Below are 21,311 nucleotides of genomic sequence, written 5' to 3'. Positions count from 1 at the left end.
TTTTACTTTGTTTGATACATTGATTGAATGCTCTCCAATAACAACATCCAGATCTGGGATGTTTCTTTTTCTAGTAAAGATCACTGCTGTGCATTTAGTGGGAGAAAGAGATAACCCATGTCTATCCAGCCAATCCGTGAGGTACCTAAGAGCCAGGTTCAGCTGGACATTTATCTCCCCTAACGAGGGAGAAGCATAGTAGAGGGCCAAGTCGTCAGCGTACTGTAGAATGTCGCAAAAGCAGTCAACGGATTTATCTAGATCGTAAGTATATAGGCTGTAAAGGAGAGGGCTTAAGACCGATCCCTGGGGGAGGCCTTTCCAAACAAATTTTGGGGAGTCAAGGGAAGTGGTAGGGGTTTTTATGTAGATGGATCTCTCCATGAATAGGCTGCAAACCAGACGGGTAAGCTTCACTGGAATGCTCAGCTGGCGCATTTTCTGCCTGAGCACAGGAAGAAGTACATTATCATAGGCAGACGCTATGTCAAGGAAGACACCCACAAGGTATTCTTTCCTCTTAAATGCGATGTGAATATCTGTTGTAAGTATTGCAAGGCTGTCTAGAGTACTCATCCCTTTCCTAAACCCAAACTGGGTTTTGGCTAGGATTCCTCTATTCTCAATTAGCCATTCGAGCCTGCATTTGATTAAGTGCTCTAAGATTTTCGCCAAAGCAGAGGAGAGGGCGATAGGACGTCGGGAGTTAGGATCACGGGGGTCTTTTCCGGCCTTCAGTATGGGAACGACTATTTGCTTACTCCATGAGCACGGAGTAACTCCGTACTCAAGGAAGTAGTTTATCAGCTCCAAGTAGGCATGCTTGACCTTGAGGCTTGATTTTGAAAGGAAAGAGTATGGGATGCCATCAATACCTGGAGATGAATCAGTTAAACCGGATAAAGCAGATTGAAGTTCATCCATAGAAAATGGAGAATCCAATCTGTCTGAAGATGGTAAGAGAGCTGGTGGGGGGCGGAGAGCACTGGAGTGTGGGACATATGGTGGAGCCAGTTTATCGCTGAACCCTTCTAGCCATAGAGAGGGATCGTTGCTCAAGATATCTTCGACGTTAAGGGAACCGCGATATCGGCGAATGTATCTCCACACCAGAGAAGGGGGAGACCTAGGTGAAAGGTTTTCACAAAATCTGATCCAGCCCTGTTTCTTTTTTTTCTTAAGGAGCCGTTTGGTACGTGCAGCTATCCTTTTGTAGTTGATGAAGTTGTCCATGCTCATATTAGCAATGTAGACATCCTCTGCATTTTTGCGTTCGACAATAGCCAAGGAGCAGTCGGAGTCCCACCAAGGAGGCGAGACTCTTTGGCCTTTACGCGATTTTCTATTTTTGGCAGAGGATGTTAGAGCTTTTTCAAACTGGTCATATATGCAAAGAAAGTTGTCACTAGTACAGGGTTGGATCAGACTGAGTTTATCTTCCACAGAGGTGATGAAGTTGGACCACTCATTCCTGCCTATCATGTACCTTGGGAAGGCACATGTATCAGCAAGAATGCTGGTTCTGGTAGGAAGAGTAATAGAGATGGGAAAATGATCACTCCCAAAAGTATTTGGGAGGACCCTCCAGAATATTGATGATGAAAGAAGAGGAGAAGAGAAAGTGAGATCAACAGCACTTTTTGGGTTCTGACGAGGGAGGACTCGACGGGTAGGAGACCCGTCATTTAAAATACAAACATCTAAGGTATCAAGCATGTCTAAGAGGGCGATTGCAAAAGCGTCAGTATGGTATGAACCCCATGAGGTATGGTGGGCATTAAAGTCCCCCATGATCAGAAGAGGTTGCGGGAGAGAAGAAATTATATTATAAAAAGATGGGAGGTGAGAGGGGTGGGGATCAGGGAAATACACGGACACGAAAGTAATGTCTAAAGCCCTAAGGGCCACAACATTAAATTCCTGACCGTGAGGAGGGGTAGGGATAGAGGAAAAGGTAAGGGTACGCTTTACAAGTAAAGCGCACCCAGCAAACCCGTCATCCCTGTCATCCCGCAGACACGAGTAGCCCGGAACTCGAAAACGAGAACCCGGTGCCAGCCATGACTCCGAGATGGCAACAATGACGGGCCTGATGTCATCTATTAAGTTGAGTACTTCGTGTTTTTTGCTTTTAAGGCTCTGAGCATTCCACTGAAGGACCCGGGTCGGGTTCAGAGCCATTTTGGCTGAAGGATGTGAGTTCTCTAATTTTAAGTGCTACGTGGGGCGGTATTGTGTCGCTGAATTTAGACAGCAGACTGACAACTAATGAAAGTAGGTTATCCAAAAGGTTGTCATTCGGAGTAATCACATTCAGGGCACTTCCATTAGGAAGTGAGGAAGATGGTGATGAGATAATGGCCTGATGGGCAAGTCTGTCATAGCCAGGAGAAAGTGGAGACCTAGGCCTGCGTTGAGTGGTCACTGTCTTTTTGTATGATTTTTTTAGAGCTGGGCCATTAGGTTGAGAAGATGCTACTTCAGCAAATGATTTTTTGCTCTTAGGAAGTCGAGCATCGGCTTCAGCGAATGAGATGCTGTCCTGAGACATAATGACTTTTATAGATTTTTGTCTAGCTTGTTCTGGACAGTTTTTGTCAGTGGAAGCATGACTTCCTGAGCAGTAAATGCAAGTGGGAGGGTCTGCATCGCAAGTCTCACCCAAGTGAGGTTGGGCACACTTGAAGCAGCGTGGCTTTGATCGGCAATTAGCCTTCATATGGCCAAACCTGCAACAAGCATGGCACTGGATGGTTGGGTAGGTGTACCTCTCGACATCTACAGCGGCACGGAAAGAATAGATTTTTTCTGGGAGGAGTTGTCCCCTGAAGGTGATTACTACGCTTTGTGTAGGGACATATGTAACATTTCCGTTGTCAATCACTTTGCGGCTAAATCTCCGGGCTTTCAAAACAATACCACATCCATGAGGAAGGTCCAAAGAACTAACGAACTCATCCATGGAGAGATCCACTGGGACTCTCCTAGCAACACCCATCCGGGTGATGTGGTATGTTGGAATAGTTGCCTTAAACTTGTTAGTAGACAGAGCTGGGTGGTCGATAAAATTGTTGGCTGCCCCTGCAGACTTAAATTCTACAGTAACGCGGTTACGTCCTGTCATTTTCACACCATCTCTGGTGATGTCAGAAATATTGTGTTTATATAGAAACTGTCCAAACTTAATAGCCCTAAGCGGGATTCCAGAAGATGGACTTCCTGAAGGGCTATCTTGTGTAACATGTACAATAAATGGTCCGGGATCGCTGTCATCGTACACCTTAGTGGCGTCGAGACTTGGATGCGTGTAGACTGTCTGAATGCTGGCAGACGCGAGGTCTGGGTTAACGATAATTTTCTTACCTTGTTGCGAAGATTGTTTGTCATCCCTAGGGCGCTTTCGCGTCTCTTGGGGAGTGTCTGTCAACATTATATCCGGCGAAAGATCTGGCGGGTCGGGGTCGGGAGGTCGGTCTGAATGGAACTCCATTTCAGGAAGGGAAAAAGGATTTACGAACAATCACAACACTCACCAGTTACCACCACCACAATAAGAACAAAAAACAGGTATCGACTATGTAAATAAGGACTGAAAAAGGTCCGAAATCGCGATGAATGTTAGGAACACGTGGGTACCCCAGTCACGCACGAAACCGAATCCCATTACAAGTACAACACAACGAAATGAATGACAGTTGGCAGGTTGGCAGTTTGTCAATTGACACTTCATAAAAACCGTTTCATTCTTCCCAAAAACTTAAAGCGATATAAGCTAAACTCCATACCATAACATAATAAAAAATCTAACTTTCTCATGCAGCTGTTTTTGATCGAAAAAAAAAATTAAACACCAAAGAAAGAGGTAGTAATGAATAATAACACTAAAATAAAGTTGAACCAAATCATTACTAGTAATGGAACGTAAAATAATTGTATTTGTTGCTACTCGACAACAGATGGCGCTGCTATAGATAACAATTAGACAACCTACTCACCACTAGATGGTGCTAGATAAATCCACTCGTATGTTTTTTTTATAATAAACTGCATTGCGGGATGATCACGACCAACGGCCAACCTCACACTGAAACTAGATGTTGGAAGAGCGGTTTATGAGTTTGACAAGGCACAAAAGTGTGAAGCTCAGATACCGACATCACAGTTCCATCAATACCCCGTAATCGTTCACTGATTGATTGACTGTTTAGGTTTTGTCACCGTGGTAAATTTTTTTTTTATTTATTTATTTACTACTTATATTATCTTACAGGATAAACCTAACACAATAATAAAGAAAAATAACAAACCCAACAAAAAACTTTCTTAAAAAGACACAAACAACTAAAAATAAAAAAAACAATAAACTAATCAACACATAACATATGAAACATAACCTTTGCGAACTCACCCAAAGAACATGTGAGAATATCAGTCCTCTCAGATGCCTTGTTGATTAGCCTAATAGCCCTAGTGAGTGGAGCGTCATGTAGCAGGTTGGTGCGGGCGGTGGGCACCGCGAGCAGCCGGCCCGCGCGCCGCCGCAGCCCGCGCCCGCCCGCCGGCACCGCGAGCCCGATGCTCTCCAGCACAGTGGGATTGCACAAATGGATTCGCTTGGGATTCGCCATCTCTCGTCAGTAGCTGACTGCCACAAGGAGCCTCCTTGTGTGCACCCACAAAGACAATTTGAGATGAGTACTTACATACCACATTATTAACAATACCTAGAGTCAGATAGGTATAACTTTCAGTGAAGATTTCCATCAACCTAGATTCAAACTGCGTTTCATGGTAGAGCGGGCTTGTGCGATGCTCGCTGCTTGTGCATTATGAAGTGAAAACTGCCTATTTGCCGGCCGCTTCCTGTGCGCTCGTTTTCACGATACCAAAATATTAAAAGAGGTAAGTATGATGTTAAAAATATTTTTTGTTAGTCTATTTTTATCTTTTTGTTTCTGTGATTTTTAACTATGTCTCAACTGCTTTTCATTTAAAATAATATTATATGTACCTATATAGAGTCTATCTACCCTCAAAACATCGATTAAAAGTTTATTAAGTAAGTTTTGATTTGATTTATTGAACTGGGTTGCTATTGGTCCTAAAAATGACCCATCTCACTCTGGAACTCATACTCTCTCTCAAAATCAGAAAAGTGCGAGAGACATACTAGTCCTTAGAATGGCATTCCCACCTTAAAATTGGTTCATGTTAGCTACATGAGGTCTTCAGCAGGAGCTAACCACACAGGAACAGCCCGCTCCCGGTGCGCTATGGGGTCCCATCAGGCTGTGGTTGCTCGCCTAATGGATACACTTTCGATATTAAACACCTCGTTGAGTGGGCTCGGATTTCACTTGTTTTACCGCGGTTTGGTTTGTTATCATGTTTTATATTGTTATGAATAAAGGTGGCGATTGGCGGCTGGCTACATGAGGTTGGGGTAGACGTCGTGTCGCAACGACACCGTTTTTGATTTCTATGGACGTCGAGTATTCTCCAAATTGACGTCAGCAACGCCACTCTTAATACAAAGATATACAGTCGTGATTAGCGCAGCGCCCCAAAGATTCCAAAAAACAAAACTGCAGCGGTAACTACGACACTATCTCGTTTCTACCTTTCTTCGTCTTCCGATTCTCTTCTCTTCTTCCGACTCTTCTTTCTTTCTCTATTTCAGAGAGTGACGTCATCTTAATGTGTTCCGCTGCCAGCGCTGGCTTGATATCTGCATTGGATGAACGTTTTATCAAATTAACCTGGCTGATAACGCTCAACCACCCCGTCTAAATACAACCTGGCCCCAGGTCAGTATTGATTTTCTGTGGGACTGACTCCAGCATCATTTACTTCATAAGACTCATAGTTTATCCGTGAAAATTGCTCGTACATAAACTTTATCAAAGTTACGTTTTCTACGTTCTGCATAATCAATGATCATACTATCTTGTATAATACCTAACAACGAAAGTCTAGACTAGTATAAGTTAAACTGTTACAGCTACCTCTACTTACCTACCTTAGTACCTCAAAAATATTAATAAAATCATTCTTTATGATCCAAATATTGCTCAGTAAAAACATTACCCTCCTCCTTCGGCAGTCAGGTAAATACGTAGGATTTATAAACAACTAGCTGTTCCCGCGAGCTTCGCTTCGCCTTAAAAAGTTTTCCCGTGGGAATTCCGAGCCTATGTTCTTTCTCAGGGTCTAGACCATATGTATACCAAATTTCATTCAAATCCGTCCAGTCGTTTTGATGTGAAAGAGTAACAGATAGACAGACAGACAAAGTTACTTTCGCATTTATAATATTAGTTAGGATATTAGTTAGGATAAGAGTGCTCTTTAATATTTTTAGGTTTAAACATTTGTTGCAAATGAATATTGTACATATTGTATAACAGCAACGCAGTGGCCTCATTACAAAAAACAAAATTCATACTAATAAACAAGTTAATAAAAGCGTCTTAAAAGAGCATCAAAATTACATAAGACCTGATAATTATAGTAATAATGCAATTACTGATAATATTCTTTTGTTACTCATCCCGCGGAAGTATGTATGTACCGATATTTATTTTTAATTAGTGATACACAAACCGACATTGCAGGTACAGTCAACTAGAGAGAAAAGTGTACCCTTCCATCTCAAACGGCTTACAAAACAGTTTGATCCTCAAAATCACAGGTGTTCAAAAAATATTTAATCCATGCATTATACAGGGTGTTGCAAAAAGGGTAAAGCCGAAAGGGGGTGACTCAGGGGGTCATTCTGAACAACTTTTGGGCTATTAGTTTTGAAAATTCACCAATGACCTCTTGAGTCACGCTTTTTTCAACATCCTGTATAATGTTTAACCGTGAATGTATCATAATATTGTAGCTACTATTTATGTAAATTCACTTTAATGTGCCAAGACAAACCATTCCGGTTTAATGTTAAAACAAAATTGTAAAATGACTATATGCCTGTTTTTTATAAATAAAAAATAATAATAATAAAAAAATATAAATTTTCAATTTCTATCACTAGATCAAAATACGATGGGTGGTACACTTACTCACTCTTTTTCTGACTGTACTTATAATTATTATAGGTTGCGCATTGCACAATCTTGACGTTTCGTTACATACACTTTCTGTTGGCCAGTGTAAGTATGGCAAATTGAAAATTACCCAGTCTTTCCTTTTCACGGTTTTACTAGAATTCAGTTAATGATTTCTGGATACGGCAGGTTCTATAGGGCTATTATTAAGGTATAGTTAACTCTACATTTAGTAAGACATGACAATATAAAATTATTGTAAATCAAATGAGAAGATGGTCAAAATGGAAATGGAACAAGTTAATGGTAAATAAAGTTTAAAATAATGTAATTTTTTAATCTTTATCATCATGATCATCACCATCTATTCTTTAACATACTGTCTCCTTTGCCATATAGGTATAAAATTTTATCAGAATTGTTTAACACTGAATCATCCTCAATGTCATTGACCTATATATTCGTAGGTAATTAGATTGCTGCTCTAGGTTTTTTTGACTGTCGAAGTCCCAAAATAAAGTTACTCACGAAGACACAAATCATCGAACTTAATTACCAACACCAGTGAATTGGACCTCAGTTAAAGTTTGCCACAGTTAACACGTTGAAAAAAAGTCTAAAAATTACATAAGAAACGCTATTATTCGAATGACAAAACAATGAGCAAAGAACATAAGCGAAAACCGGACGGTCGGACGGCGGGTGCCGTCAACCCACCAAGCGAGTTTGGCATAACTCAGTTATGCGCAGACGCCCGTGCGGGAAGGACGTGTTTCCACCCACTCCGTTCTAAATTCAAAAATTCGAACGCGCGTTCCAAAAGTGCTCTGTGAACTTGACGTGTTAAAAAAATCTGTTAATCGGACAGTGACACATGCCAACTACACGAGGATAAATGCGATTTGAGCTGGACCAGACGGAATCTTTAAAGGTAAGCGTTTAACCGATTATACGGCCGAGTTGGATTGGCTCCTAGCTGCAGCGGCTGGTCTAGTGGGCGCACTGTTTTTGTGAGGGTAGGTTGTAGTGTCAACTTTTGCAAGGCGGTTCGCATTCCCTGCTTCTAAGGCCGTTTGACAACACCCATTGTGCAATACAAGTACGAATTTAATTTTAATATACCCACATTTTATTGTGCAGTCGGTTAAGCAACGTCTAATTTGGCTGTTTTTTCTCTCGGTTACTAAACAATCTCTTTGGCCTTGTGGGATTCTTACTGGATTGTCCAGAACTTGAGAAAAGTGTGCGCGTTGAACTCTTTTGTATAGAATAAGTATGCGGTACTGCTAGTTCTTTTTTCCGGCAGATGTATTAATGTCATAAGCAGATGCATAGTATCATAATTTCAGTAGCCAACATTATGTTTTATATACTTTTTTATAGTCTCAATTATGTCTCTATAGATATTGATAATTACTAAGAAATACTTTATTTTATGACAAAAAATAGGCTGTGCCTTGTTATTTCATTCAATAAAAATAAGAAAAATGGTCCTCTCTTGGGATATTATACCTGAATTGATTAGTAGTTATCTTACCTACCTACTTAAGTATATTAGTAGAACCACTCTATCTCGAATCTCTAAGTAACCGAAACCTTACATTTACGATTAACATAATTATGAATTAATGTGGTGGTAAGTATATATTAGAGTACACCAATCTAGGGTTGGCTGGAAGAAATTGCTTTTTGTCTATAAGCTCGCCTTTGTGTACTTCCTATTTCTAACTTTATATATTTTATAAAAACAGTGTTTTGTATAAGTAAAATAAAGTGTAAATAAATAAACTTAAATACATAGATGAAGTTACTCTACATTACACAAAGCAGATATTCTAGATATGTTTGACTGCTGATTTTTACATCATTTTCAGAATCACAACTTTTTAATAAAAAAATAAGAACAAATTGTCTTAGATGAATAATATATGATCAAGAGTGTCAAATACAAAAACGAATAAAAAAAACTGCCCGCATTTGGTTTACTGTCAAACCGTTTTAAGTTAAACTTAATGACAACCATTGTACCAATGAATAAAGTCACAAATCTTCTAACCGAACTAACTACAAAAATAAGAGCTCAGTGGTAGAAAAGGCGTATTATTGGTCAGGACTTTTTTGCACTGATACTCCATCTAATACGTAGTATTGTTTATCAAAGATCACGATAGGCAAAACATAATTACGTCAAATACCTAGTTGTCCCATGGAAAATGCAAGTCTAAAACTTAAAAAATGTTAGCGATTTTTTTTAATTTGACTACAAATAAGGAAAAGGTTACTTTATCTATACAGGGTGTTGCAAAAAGGGTATATAAAGCCGAAACCTACATGTGCAACATGGTATATTTAAGCCCGAAACTGAAATCAGAAATTCAATATTCACGAATAAAAAAAATCATTTTACATACCAGTTACCATGCTGCACATGTAGGTTTCGGCTTAGTATACCCTTTTAGCAATACCCTGTCTAATAATTATTGAAATTCAATTATAGTTGAAAGGTATACCTATATACATATACTATATATGTATAGGTACATATATGTATAACATCTTCAGCTGGTCAATCTCTTGATTGCATCGTCTTGGCCTTCAAAAAGCCAACAGGTTTCGAGACTCATATGCATAATTAAATTTTCTATCAATTTGTATAAGGAAATGTGACTGACGTTAGTAGTTTGGGGCAAAAACCCCATTTCGTGGAAATACAAATTCTTACTTATTGTTGATTTTTGTGACTTTATGTGTATTAAAACAGTTAAAACGCACAGATCCACAGATACGTTAAACTTGTAATACCCCTTTTTCCGCCGGGGCAAAATACACTTACAACCATGTGCAATGGCAGTTCTTAGTGACTCTGCTTGCCGAAGTTCCCGGGTTAGATACCCGAACAGGCATATTTAAAAAAAAATAGATATACATATATATAGGTATGTATATTTGTGGTCGGGTGTAAGATGTGAAATGTTTGTGTTGTGTGATATCTGCGCATCAACCCGCCTGCAAAGCGTGGAGATTATGGCATTAATATTCAAGTACCTTCAGTGGAATAAACATCTACCTCAGATACTCTATAAAAACGATATGTTTAAAATTTTACATGCACATAGAGATAATGTAAATAATTATGATGTACTAACGCTTATGTATAGTAGTTTTATTACCGGCATAACCATTACACTGGATTTGTATTGTTACGTCTACGTCTAACATATTACACACAAAGGCTATTTTTATAGGTAGGTAGATAATAAAAAATATTTACTATATTAAATCCTTGAGTAACATTCAATGTTATACGCATTCTTATCTTAGTTTAAGTAAAATCTGTGCACGAATGAAGCTTTCCCAAGTGACGTATAAATTAATGTATTTTACAATATAACTATACGATATTCTGGCTAGCCAATAATTTCAGGATATTGACAAGCCCTAGACAACTCTATTATCAAATATTCGCCGTTGTTTTTATTGGTTAAAAAAGAGACGTATCATAAGTTTACCGTTTCTGTGTATCTGTAGCGTAGGCCTCAAACGGCTAATCTGATTTTCGTTTTGTTTTTCGGTACATACGATTATAGATTGATACTCAATTGTGGAACTCAAGATGATAATTCAATTTATAGATAAGTAAACACCACATTGACGACCGAATGGCGTAGTGGTTAGTGACCCTGACTACTGAGCCGATGGTCCCGGGTTCGATTCCCGGCTGGGGCAGATATTTGTTTAAATACAGATATTTGTTATAAGGTCTTGGATGTGCCCGTAAAATGGCAATAGGCCCGCCCCCTATTACATTGGGACTAACATAAAACTCTGGCGAAAAGTGGGTGCAGAAATGCACCTCTGCCTACCCCGCAAGGGAGTACATTAGTACAAGGCGTGAGTGCGTGTTTTTTTTTTTTTAACATCACATTTTTTACAATATTGGGGTATTAATTATGACGTCATGCCAAAGTATGTACCAGGAACGCAGCGCCGGTAGGTAGGTAAGGAACTAGAAACTGGTTGAGTTTCGCGTGCCGAAGGACGAATGTTGGCACCTACATAGCCAATAGCCGTGTCGAATGTATAATGATTTGGTACTAGGATTTCATGAAAATCGCTCGTTTTCGTTTTATAATTACGTGATGTAAACAGCCAGTTAGTTTATTACAAGTGGTTCGAACAAGGAAATAGCTCTACTTGTGTATTCATAGAACTTAACCATCAGTTTACAAGAGGCTTCGTACTAGATGCGAATTTTCAATTACCTTATGACTGTCTCTAATTACTAATTTATGATGTTTTAAATTATTTTATCAATCAAAATTTGTATCATGAATTAATATTATAATGCAGTAATAATTATATCCAAACGATCGTATTTTGTTTACAATTTGTCTGATTTTCTTTAGTGGCTAGGAATTAAATTTTTACTACTTAGTCAAACAACAAAAAAAAGCATATATATCACACAAGGTTTATTGATAAGTTATCGTCAGAACCTATTTACATACAGACATTGTACATAAATACCTTATGCCTATAAACATAACAAATAACAATAGACGACGATACAAACTAGAGTGGACGTGCTTTATCGCCGTTAGGTCGTTACTAATTCTTGTATGTATTAGATAAGTACTACCTAATTAATTCATTGATTTGATTTTTTTGATTTTCAAAATTCTTTATTATCAATAAGTATAATGGTAACAAAACAGTACAACTAAAATATTATACTATTTTATACATTGTGGTTTACACACTTAATTAGGCTGCAGACACCTTTGTAAGTTTACAAATTATTTGACTTAATGCTATTTACATCGATAAGTATTATAGTAACAGAGTAGGAATGTACTAACTCGACAACAGTATTTTAAATGCGTACGATCTCATTAGTGTTGAAGACCATTTTTTGCCGGAGAAATTGCCAATTAATTCATTGTTTTTTATGATATGCCTCAAATGAAATACAGATTACTTAGGTCATCAATGAAAATGCGTAAATAATTATAAATTTTATTTTATTTATCGTATAGCAGCTTCTTTTATTTATCAAGTTGTATATTATGATTATAACATAGCACGTCTAGATACCTGCTTGTGTATATAACATTGGTCTGTCACCAATGTGATAACTGATCATTCAGCTAAGTCACTCCATTTCGGCTTACGGTCACTTTTGCAACGCTTTCAGGATTGACTTTTACAATTATTACTAGCGTAAGGACAGGCCCGATCGCTCTATAAAATGACACCGTCGCGTTGGCCCTAAAATCTCATAACTCTGTTATAATTTGTATGAATTAGGGCCAGCGCGCGGGTGCCATTTTATTTTGACAACAAATTGTAACGGGCGTATCCTTCCTTTTGAAATCATTGCTTTTATGTATAAGTAGAGTTTATCAAGATAGATTAGAGATTAAAACAGCGTATTTAACAGCGAATAGAAACATATTAGGTACTTACTTTATAATCTTCGTATTTATAAATTTACTCATAAACGTTCAGTAAAGATCGCAATCTATTCAGTAAATTATGTAAACCTCGAAGACGATAGCAACTTTGTATAGTATTATGGAAATACGAAAAAGGAACTTAAGAATATTATAAACAAGATGTCGCATCACAGTTTATACTTTTACCTATTTTTTTTAAGTGAAACAGTGTCAGAGTAAGCAAATGTATATTATTATATATATATATATATATATATATATATATATATATATATATATATATATATATATATATATATATATATATATATATATTTATATTTTTGACAAGTTTGAAAACTAAAAACACGCTCCAAGGTTTACAAAGGCAACACAACAGTAACACTTTGGTGCATTTTAACGAAAATGATTAGATTATGAGTTTATTACAAAAGACTTTAAAAAAAATGTAAATCGGACGTAAAGAGGCCAAACATGATTATTATTAACATACCTAATTGTTATAACCTTCTTGCGAGCTAAAACAATAAAATGTTCCCACGACAACGCAACGCATCGAGTAGGTTTTTCAAGGAGGCTGATTTAATATTATGTACGGTGGCCTGCGCCTAAAAGTATACAGGCGGAGTTTTTAAAATAGCAATCCCTGATGATGAAGGGACCAGCTACATCTGTTATAAATCCGGGGACGTGTTGTGTGTGATGTGTGTAGCAGTGGTGTTTATGTGGATGTGCTTGAGCAGCATGTGAGCTTGAGATCGCTATTTTAAAAACTCCGCCTGTATACTTTTAGGCGCAGGCCACCGTACATCATAGTCACATTTATTACGCCCAACATACTGAGGGCCGTGTCTTCTACTCGTCGGTACATTAAAAAACCTTTTTTTTGTTTTCTTTGCCTGCAGCGTTTAGCGTAATGCAAATAACCTGCCTTTTTCGTTTTTTATGCGTCGTGAGTGCAGTGGAATTAAGATTGTCTTTTTATCTTTTATAGATTTATTTATTGCATGGCGTAGGCATCTCTACTAATAATCATTAATAATAATAAATATGCATGTCTATACCTTGCTTCACGGAGAAAGACATCTGACAGAACCTTATTACATTCGAATAAGGGTAGTTTTTGTTTGTATCAGATGTCTTTCAGGTACAAGCTAACATTAATATTTTTTTTCAATACGAAAACAATATATTGTTATATTTTATGGGAATGCACGAAAAATCTTTGTATCTGACGAGTTAATTCTCTCACCACGACAAACCCTAGTTTAACTATAGTTTTTATCACCAACATGCTAAGAAAATCATTTTATTTTTTTGTATTTTAATTCGAAAACAGCTTCAGTCTTTCTGCTTGCAAGGGGTAGATTACAAGTCCCTCAATTTATGTTATTTATGTTTTAATATAGCTTATTACTGCAGCTCATTATACTGGCAAAGACTAAGGATCTCTACTTGCAACTTATGAGTTTTCAGGCATATCTCTAGATCTTGACAGCTCCTCAGTTCCTCAACCAATCATTGTCAGTCAGGCTTGATAGGTTTCTGTCGAGGAAGTGATCCTCGCTAGAGTAGGTACAGTCGGACACACCCAAAATGCAGCAAAATTGTTCAGATTTATATCTTAACACGCAAGAATTAGTTACGGCAGATACTGTACTGAGTGTATATATATATATATAGAGTGTAAATTGGCGATTTCCATAAAAATGCTTGATTATTTTGCATTATTCGTCAATCTTTCGCAATCTGTTAAAAGAACTCCCTATAGTAAAAAGTCACGCACGTGATGTGATAACGATGACGCATGAGTAGTAATCGTCGTATACGTCGTATTTATATAAATAAATCCTGAAAAAAGTTGTTCAAAACTATCCCCTGAGTCACCCTCTTTCAGCTTTTCTACTACTTATACTCTTTTTAACACCTGTATATTTTTTACTAACGCCCAACACTCGTCACAATGTTTGCAATCCATTTTGATTCTATAATGCACTTTTTTAAAATTATCTTTTACTAGCCGGGTATCGAACCCGGGTCCTTCATTACGACTTGACCATCCGGTGGACACTAGAGGAGCCCCTGCGGCTGCCACGCGGCTCACATTCCAGGAGGGTCACTCTATACTGACGAAAAACGAACGAACGAGAGCTGTCGTGCAATCGGCACGCTTAATACAACGAGATAGAGTCGTGGCTCGCGCAGCAGTGCTCCGAAACATAGTTTTGCGTCATATTTATTTTATTTATTGTGTTAAGTTTAAGTGTTACTTTATTGTTTACAAAATACATACTTAGGTACAATAAAAGATGTCGCCACATATGTGAACTTTTAGGCGGTTTTCACACAGCCACGGATCAAGCTGCATGTTTATTTATTTATTTAATAACTTATTAACAATAATGTTGCGTGAATGCGTGTCCGAATGTTGCTAAAATCAGAAAACAAAGAGACTATTCTGCTACTACTTCAGCGTGCGTTCATATAGTTCACGCAACACGCTTGGTGATACGGAGCAGTGTTAGAACCACCCTATTTACAAAGGGCAGTGCACTCGCTAACTTATATCGCTACATTTTTTTACAAAATCCCGACTAAAATATACCCAGATCTAACCCAGGGCCCCTATAGCACACATGTTTTTACAACGATTTTCGCATTCAAAATGTATTGATTTAGATACTAATTACTTCATTTTGACTTCGCAATATCTCCTAAGGACAAAATTTAGCAAAAATAGGGAGTATAATTGAATATTTAAAGGCATTACGGTCAAGCGTAAGTACTAGGGTTTCATAGGCCGTGCGCAATTATTCCCAGTCTGCATTACGCTGGGCTTATTATAATAATTCTAGATATAGATGGACGGCAGAGTGAGGGCTATAATAGGTGCTTATTATCCTTGTATAGCAGAGGTACAGTGTAACGCTTACCTCGATGATAGAGCATTTAAGTAGACTCAATAATCAGGCTTTTAAAAAGGGGGAAAGAAATGTTTGTTTAAGGCAGATGGTTTTAGTGGTTGACTTTAGCCTAAGGCTAAGCTGCTTCTGATGTCTAGAATTGAAAAAATGGTTCTTAGAATATCATGTAATCTTGTCCATGTTGTGGTTGCTGTGGTGTATTTAAGTAGAAACACCAGGGAACCATAATAGGTCTGGCTCTCTATTGCGAATTTGTTTTGAGATCGATTTTCAGATTCAAATTGTATTATTGAATTTGACACGAATTGTGTGTTAAATTGTTAATTGGTTTTGATTTCGCAATAAGGCTCCTGGATGCTTTTTCCCGAAACTAAATTATTCTTTTACTTAATGAAACATGAAAAACAATAATGTCTATACCATATACTATTTTCGATGTAAATAACCGTAGTTACAAGTTTACCAGATGACACCATACTTCACAATAGTAAGTTGTGATTTGTTAATTTTACTTTATTTTTTGGTGTACAAATAAGTACTCTATGTAATATCTATCTGTCTACCTAAAGTCTGGATTTAATCTCATATAGGTACTAAATTGTCAGTTGTGTTATGAACAGTTCATCAACATTCGATTGTCCCGCAATTAAGTGACGTACTTATCGTTCTATTGGCGGGACAATCCACTGTTTATGAACCGTTCAGAATCTGTTAATTTAGTATCTGGGATAAAAAAAACAGACTTTACTTACTTGCACAGACCTGACTGCACCTCCGCTACACCAGAACTCCGCGCCAGGGTATGGACACTCGCTGTCACGATATGACGCTTCCATTCTAAATGGGATTTTTATCAGCTACTTCTCTTACGTGGGGCAGCAGGGAATGTACCAGTCAGCTAATGTTATGAGTGCGTTATTATCGGGTTGCAAGATGGGAACTGTAGAGCTGTTATAATGAATAATGAAGATGATGAGATGCGAATTTTATCCTTCCTCATCTTAAGCCGCGTACAGACCGGCCAAACGAACGCCAACGAACGAACGGGTCCGGTCTGTACGCAGCTTTTGATTAACAACGAGCAAGATGGTGTGTCACATCAAAAACTGCCCAAATTTTGTTTACTGTCAAACCGTTTTTAGTTCAACGTAATGACAACCATTATACCTATGAATAAAGTCACAAATCTTCTAACCTAATTCTAACTGAACTAGTCAAAATTGAGAGCTCAGTGACAGAAAGTCGTTTGTTATTTTGACAGTACGTTTTTTTCACAAAACGGCGATATGGTTTGTAACCTATCACGTGAGTACAAATGTGCTGCGAAAAGTGGGTGGCTCGCTTGTGAGCCACCTCTGACTACCCCTTCGGGGATTACAGTCGTGAGTGCATATGAATGTATGTTTTTTGCACAGACAGTCCATCTTATTGGTATATTGTACATCTAAGCTATCTATGATAATATTCCACCCTGTATTTAACGTGACGATCTTGCAACATCGGTTAAGAATATGTATCCGTAACGAATATAACAATACGCAAGACTAGATGGCACACACTTTCTCGACATTCTGTAAGCAGCTATGCGTACCATAATGCAGACGTGGTATTTAGCATCTTCACCGAACAATTAAGGACCATTTTTCTCCGTCACTGCTTATTATGACTTTGTTGACATACGATGCTTTTACTTATTCCAAAACGGCGATATGGTTCGCAACCTATCACGTGAGTACAAATGTGCTGCGAAAATGGGTGGCTCGCTTGTGAGCCACCTCTGACTACCCCTTCGGGGATTACAGTCGTGAGTGCATATACATACGATGCTTTTTTTAATCAATCGATTAATTTCTGGTACGAGTAAGTAGTGAGTTTAATGTAGAGGTGCTTTGAAACGTCTTGTGCTTATTTAGAAGAAGATCAAATTGAATTAAACTCTTTTTATGAAGTGTTATTTTGAAAATACGGCATAGGTTTTTTTTCTCTCCTTTCTTCTCCTAAGACAAAGAGCCCTTTTTCGAACAAAGAGTACGAAGTTTGTAAAAAATACATTCATCAGAAAAAATATATACTTACCTATTCATAGAATAAAAAAGATCCCGACGAATTGAGAACCACCTCCTTTTTTTGAAGTCGGTTAAAAAGCATTTGACTTTGATTTTACTTTGTCGACATATTAAGTACATAATAATATGTGGCGACATCTTCACACACGGCCATCCAACCCCAAGGCAAGGCAGGGTCTGTGTTATGGGTATCAGACAGCTGATATATCCACACAAATACATAGCTAGATACATATTAAATATAAATATCAACACCCAAGACCCGAGTACAAATATCTGTCTTTAAACAAATATCTGTCCCAGCCGGGAATCGAACCCGGGACCTTCGGCATAGCAGTCAGGGCCACTAACCACTACGCCATTCGACCGTCTATGGCACATGGTTTCACTGTCTAAAGTGTACCCAGGCCGTTCCAGTGTGAACTTCCAGTGTCATCCATCTCGCATGAAGTGGGGTGTCACTATGGTCTTCAACACTTCATTAGGCGTGTTGGGTATTTTCTACATGACTGGTTTGTGCATGAAGGTATGATGATGATAGTTGGGTAGGGAAATTTGATTTTGATATTGTAATTTTTTCGTTAAACCATTATTTTGATAACTTATATTGTAAACACTCTTAGGACACAACTGCTGGACAGCCACAAATATCAAATGCGATAAAAACATGATATGTGTAGTATGTGTACCATTGTAAACTTCAAACCATAGACTAATATTAAACCCTTTTTATTAAGTAATTACGTCATTTTTAATCCTGCAAAACTCTCCTAAAATAAAGGTTTTTCGGTGTATAGATAGATAGATAGATAATTATTTATTGCACACACACACAGAAATTACACGAGGAAATACACAACACAGATGGTACAATTTGGTGTATGTTGTTACAAGGAGTATAAAATTTTAGATTATACGTTGGTTTAGGAATGCCATAACAAAAACTTTTAACTATATTTATGTCAAAATAACTTGTGAGAGATAATCTTATAGAGGTGCACTAGAATGTACGGATCCGTAACATATTTTATATTCTCTACACTGCATTGACAGCTGATCCGAAGGCTACATCTTGCACGCAAAAAAAGTTATTGTTTTTTTTTTCACCCGAGGCACGTGCTAAAACCAAATGTTTCTAACATCTGGTACTCTGTGAACCTTGCTCCTTGGCAATAAAGCCTATTTCGATGAAAGTTCGTCACAAATGGTGGTAAAAACTGCATACGCTTCAATTGTCCAAAGTTTACTCAGACGACATCTGGTGTAAAAAAAGTAATGTTTTTTTATGCAATCTGAACAATATGGCAAGATATTTATCTACGGATATTGTTGATATTGTCGCGTGCTGGTATGGATATTGTGTTATTTATGAATATATCTAGATAAATGAGTCAAACTAAAAGCAGAAAAATCATTACATTTTTATTTCTCCTCATACCTACTTTGATACACAAGCTCTATTATAAACTTCAGGTTATTTATTTTTAGGCTGGTAAATGATTGTTGAATATACATGTACCTAGTTAAGTCCCACTTAAAACCTTATAATATATGTAAACCTATATAAAAACATGGTTATAAGACTTATAAGTAGCTACAGTACCTATAATATATTTTTTACATGTACCTATCGATATTAAGTTGCCAATAGGATTTGCTCAGGTGTACCAACCACCAAGGTCGCACCATGAAACGGCTCAATTTCAAATATAGAACAGTTTTTGCCGACCAATGAGGTAACCGTGCGTGCGGCGCCTTTGATGAAATAATCGATATTAGTATCGAGTTTCTGTGTAAAAAAACGCGTGAATCACTTGGTGGTTGGCCTTTGGTAGGAGTGCTATGCTCCTTTTTGACTACTTACTACCTTATTAGATATGAAATGCATAAATATGCTTTTTACTTGTACCTCCTGTAGGTTGGCTGGTAGAATATGCTTTTAGCATTAAGTCCACCTTTTGTAAACTTATATCTCATATTTGTGCAATAAAGTATTAAATAAATAAATAAACAAATAAAGCCATATCTTCTATCAACAACCAATTTAAGTACTAAAATTAGTATAATTACCATACACAACACAGTCCGTATTCTGATAATTCACGGCAGGTTGTGATTGTGAGCTTCCTTCAAAACTGAAGAGTAATTGTCTCAATCTCTGGCGGGTTGGAGGTATCACACAACACAAACATAAGCACAAAAAACTAATAACTGATGTATTTTTAAAAAAATCGGCAACGACCGAGGATTGAACCTGGAACCTTAGGCATAGCAGTCTAGGTCACTAATCACTACACCATCCAATACGGTCGTCAAGATACTTACCCTAAATACGATAAAATGCTCAGCCAAACAGATAAACTTGACAAGATTGCTCTAAATTCTCACATACACACGACAAATACATAATTCGTTTATGTATATGTACATTGTGATGTTGCAAAACACGTTCATACAAATGGACGAAGCAAATAAAAATAAAGATAGCCATATTTACTCAGAACCGTGACGGGTTAGGGCGCGCGCACACGTGCAGTTATAAAGATGTAGCGACTTTTATAAACGAGCTACCAAGTCAAAGTGAAAATAATTATTTCAGCGTAGATGTTTTTTAAACATCTTTTTGTTTTTTTTTTTTTTGGTTTAATTAATTTCTACATACTTACTAGCACGCGCAAAATAGTACCTAAGTAAAAACTTTAAAAAATCTAACTACATTTTGGAAAGGGTTTGGATCCTCGAGTATCTTTCTTGTATTCTAACTTCCTTCCCTTCCCTAGCTCTTTTTATACAAATAACATATTATAAAATACTACCTATTGCCGACTAAAATACCAATAAATAAAAAATATGTGAGGTTAAGAAATTTGGGTTTGGTCTAACAATTTGAAATTATTATTATTTTGAAAAAGCACTTAAACTATCTAACCAGTCGCTAGTCCACAGCAAGCCTTACATTTACATCCGAAAAAAGTTATAAGATTACATTTTTTTTCTGAATGAAACGTCAAACTACCAACTCTATTTACGCGCTCACAAAAAGAGTTCTTATGCAAATAAACTCTCGTTCTTAACTCGTTTAGTTACGGTTGGTATTCGTTTGTTTTTATGAAAGGTTGAGGCTGCAGGGTCAGTGAACCTCAGAGTAAATAGTCATGAATAGCGGTCGAGCAGTTGTGAAATTTGAAGGTGAGAAGAAATTGTAGCACGTCACATTTTGTGGTACAGTGACATCGAGTTGTCGTCTGGCAGGGCTACACGGGTTCGTTATCTAGGTAGATAAACGTTAAATTGCGATTCGAAATAAAAAAACGGCGTTGTTATTGGTGGAACGGGCTTTAGACGAGTTTATCTACGTCCATAACGAACCAGTGTAGCAGCGGCAGCTGACATAAATTAAATTATAGAGTTGTAATAGGTTATTCCGATCTGTTACCCTACGTAAATTACCCAATGGGAAACGTATGACCGACAATTTACCCATCCCTAATAAACTAGTTTTGTTTTACTTACATTACATATAATCCACCCTAGGGGGAATTTTACAGGGTAACATATCGGAATTATTGGTTTTATAACATAATAACCGAATGACGACCGAATGGCGTAGTGGTTAGTGACCCTGACTACTGAGCCGATGGTTCGATTCCCGGCTGGGGCAGATATTTGTTTAAACACAGATATTTGTTTTCGGGTCTTGGATGTGCCCGTAAAATGGCAATAGGCCCGCCCCCTATTACATTGGGACTAACATAACACTCTGGCGAAAAGTGGGTGCAGCAATGCACCTCTGCCTACCCCGCAAGGGAGTACATT

At 37.6% G+C, this 21,311-nt stretch overlaps 1 protein-coding gene across 1 annotated transcript in view; it reads left to right on the top strand.

Annotated features, from left to right (window-relative positions):
• Positions 1 to 7,777: 7,777 nt before the first annotated feature.
• Positions 7,778 to 21,311, top strand: part of LOC105380819 — a 79,249-nt gene continuing 65,715 nt past the window's right edge. The window contains exon 1 of the mRNA XM_038109405.2: positions 7,778 to 7,980. The gene's annotated coding sequence lies outside the window, so the exon portion shown is untranslated. The remainder of the gene's footprint in view (positions 7,981 to 21,311) is intronic.

The sequence above is a fragment of the Plutella xylostella genome, chromosome 20 (assembly GCF_932276165.1).
Source record: "Plutella xylostella chromosome 20, ilPluXylo3.1, whole genome shotgun sequence".
NCBI lineage: Eukaryota > Metazoa > Arthropoda > Insecta > Lepidoptera > Plutellidae > Plutella > Plutella xylostella.
Note: the sequence above shows the minus strand (reverse complement) of the source record. Positions and strands in the feature narration are given on the sequence as shown.